This window comes from Camelina sativa, chromosome 7 (assembly GCF_000633955.1).
Source record: "Camelina sativa cultivar DH55 chromosome 7, Cs, whole genome shotgun sequence".
In the NCBI taxonomy this organism is placed as follows: Eukaryota; Viridiplantae; Streptophyta; class Magnoliopsida; order Brassicales; family Brassicaceae; genus Camelina; species Camelina sativa.
The window spans coordinates 26,635,214-26,639,069 of record NC_025691.1 but is presented as its reverse complement, the minus strand read 5'-3'; positions in this window follow the sequence as shown (position 1 = coordinate 26,639,069).

The window sequence follows — 3,856 nt, the reverse complement described above, 5'->3', positions numbered from 1 at the left end:
CCAATCTTTAGGGGACTGAACCATAGTGAGTAACTCAGCACAATCAGTCTCGAAATGTTGACAAGCGATCCCTGCAGTACGTATCCGCTCCATGGCCCAGTACAACGCTTCTAACTCCAAATGCAGGGGGGAGGGGCTCCGTCTTAGAGACTTGGCCCCCAACAACAAGGTTCGCTCCTCACCAACGCAAAACCATCAGTCCAATCCTGAATGCTCATTGGTTGATTTCCAAGAACCATCAATCTGACAACGAGGTGAAGAAATCTGGACATCCGAACACGGAGATGGAGCTGACATGACCGCCATAAAAGAGAGCGCCTCTTTTCATGCTAACTTATCGCCTAAAGCCTGAGAAGTTATATCATTCACCTCGATCTCTAAACCTTGAAAAACTTTTTTATTTATGACCTTCCGGATTGAAGAAGTTGATTAGGATCACCCTGTTGAAAGGCATCCATACATAAAACAAAATCCAAATTCCAGTACACCGACTCATATGGAAAACCCTCTGACGAGACAGGAGTCAGAGATAAATCCCAAACTTCACAAGAGCGAAGGCATTCAAAGAAAACATGACTAATAGTCTCAACCACAGAATCACACAATTTACACCAAATATCACATTGGACACTTTGGTGTATCTACTGACTTTTATAGATAATTTTAATTTATTAAAAATATTTATTTTAAATTCTTTGATAAATTTAGTTTTATTTTAAAAACTCTAAACCCGCACATCGGGCGGGTCCCTAATCTAGTGTAACATAAAACTGGACCACATAATAAATTACATAATAAAATATCTAATTTGTATACCTTATTTATTTGACACACCAACATTCACATGGTTGATATATTAGTGGTATGGTAACTCATTCTTATTTTCCTCTATCCCGTACGCCTTGAATGTATTTTTGTCCACAGAACATAACAATAACATTTTAACAAAAAAAAAAAAAACATAAAAATCCCTTATATAATAAAACGGAAGTACACAACATTGTTTTGTAGATTATATAATTTAATAAGTTGGTTACAAATAGGTTATAGATTAAATTTTATTTTATTTGTATAGTCTGGATTTATTGTTTCTAAAATTATTAAAGAGAATATTTTAAAGAATCATTTGATATCATCTAACTTACCATATTAATTTCTTTTATTAAATTATTCATCAAATAAAATCCTTTGATATCTAACTTAACATATTAATTTGTTAATTATTATTATACTTCATCTCTTTTTTTTATATATGAGCCTATTTTGTGGAAAAAATAAATTATCATATTATTTATTATAATTAAAAATAGTTTTATTTCCGGATATACCATAAATTGAATTTTTAAAAACAAATATAAATGATTCAGTCTACAAAATATTCAATTTTTATTAATATTATTCTTTAAAAATAATATCTATTGAATTAAAAATTTTACTGAGTAATGGGTCAAAATTTGAATATTTAAAATCAAATTGATACTTTTTGTTGAATTTTATAATTTTATATAATATAATAAACTTTAAATCATTTATTTTGAAATGTTTTTAAAATATTGAAACTTGATATTAAAGTTAGAAACTATATACACTGTAAATTGGTTTGTAATACCAATGTCAATAATATGTCACTATAATATGAAAGAATTTAGAAAAACCAAGTATATTAAAACAAAAAATATAACAATATATTAAATTACTCATAATATAATAACTCGCTTTTTAAAACCAAATTCACAAACCAAGTATCTTTTTCAAGTCATCATATTTAGCATATGATTTTATTGCATAATATTTTATCTAAAAAAAACTTTTAAAAACAATCACATAAATTATATTTTATAAAAAAATTACAATATAAATAAAATGAATTTTAACCCGTGCTCTAGCACGGGTCTTAATTTAGTAACATTATAAAATGCCAGATTCCAAGAGTTCTTGTTATTTGGTACTAGAATCTCACATATGATATATTATGAAACTTTTTTTATCAATCGCTTCGTTTGCTGGTTAAATGGTTCAAAGGCAAAATGGCCTTTCAATGGATAAGGCATGGGCGTTCGGATATCGGATCAGATTCGGTTCGGATTTTTCGGATTTCGGATTTTTTGGATATTGACTCTAACATCCATTCGGGTATTTATAAAATTCGGTTCGGTTTCGGTTCAGATAATTCGGATATAATTATCGATAATTAAAATTAAACCAAAAATTATTGAACAATGTTTTATTCAAATATTTTTAATCTTATTGTACCCAAATAACCATACTAATAAAGTATTAGAACAAAAAAAAAGATAGAAATTAAGTAAATGACAAGGTTTTCACAGAACCATACAAATACATAAAAGATATAAGGCATATCTATCGGAATATCATATTATTTCTTATATATTCGGTTATATTCGGAAATCTATTGGATATCAGTTCGGATCGGATAATATCCGATATCCAAAATAATGAAAGTCAAGAACCGATCGGTTATTTCCTTAATATCGATTCGGTTTTAATCTGCTTATTTCGGTTCGGATACAGTTCAGATTTTTGGATTCGGATTTTATGCACAGACCTAGAATGGATCATAGAATCAACATTTTTGACAATTCATTTGTTTTGTTTTTCTGGCTCTTAGTCTCTTACGATTATTATTTGTAAAATATGTTATGTTTAGGGTTTAAATTTTCTAAATTATTAAATAAAAGTTTTAAAAGAAATAACAGTGAATGTGAAAAGCACGTAGCTATAACAATAACTCCCCAACCAACCATGTGTGTTAACTTCACCATTTTATCTTCAACGTTATCATAAGAAAAAAAAACTTTTTTTGAAAGTAACAATCTAAAATTTAAGAATTAGATTTTTTAAAAAATCGTATTTCGAAACAAAACATAAAATTACATAATCAGGTAAGTTAACTAATTTAAAAAATAAAAAAATAATCAGATTGTTAAAGTTGTAATTTACTTTGATGGTTAGCTTCCCTTCGCGAATTATCTCTGGCTTCTCTTACTTCCTCGCAGGAAGAGACCAACTAATCTATCAAACAAAAAAATTGGTTCAATTCAATATTGACTCATTGGAGAATGAATCATTTAAATGTTTTTAAACCATTTTTTTTTTCATCTCCAATACCGAGTCATAAATTACGTCTTAAAACTTGAAAAACATGTCTAAATACAACCCATTTAAAACATATTATTATATTTCTCTGAAAACGACTAGATCCAAAGCACATAGAACCATGGCATTTTCCTATTGGCTTAATTTCGTCCATGGAAATTAAAGAAAACTAAAAAATGAAAGATTGCAGCTGACGATTACTTATTTTTTTATAAAATAAAATATAATTTGACATTTGTGAGAATTAATTGTATAAAAATATATTGAGACGAATTCAATGGACACAGCAGCAGCTTTAAAAGGCCGAGAGCTTCAGAACAAGCAAAGCCACGAGCGCCCCAAAAAAAAAGTTAGTTCACATTATAAGTTTTTGAGTTTTTCTTTGTTCTACCCTAAAGTTCCGTTTTGATCAATTTCACCCCTTTCTTAGTTCATCCTCTGTCTTGTCTTTCAAAAGTGTTTCTTGATTACGGTTTCATCAATGGCGGCCATAGACATGTTCACAAGCAACAAAGATCTCTATTTCAGTCCTCTCATAGAAACTGCTCCAATTTCTTTCCATGAATCCAACGCAAGTTCTGGTACTTTTAACCAACCTAAGCCTCTCGGTCTAAACCAGCTCACACAATACCAAATTCACCAGATTCAGGACCAACTTAACCATAGACGCAGCACAATCTCAAACCGAATCCGAACGACGAGCTTCTCACCTTCTTCCAAAACCAAGAATCTCTACAGA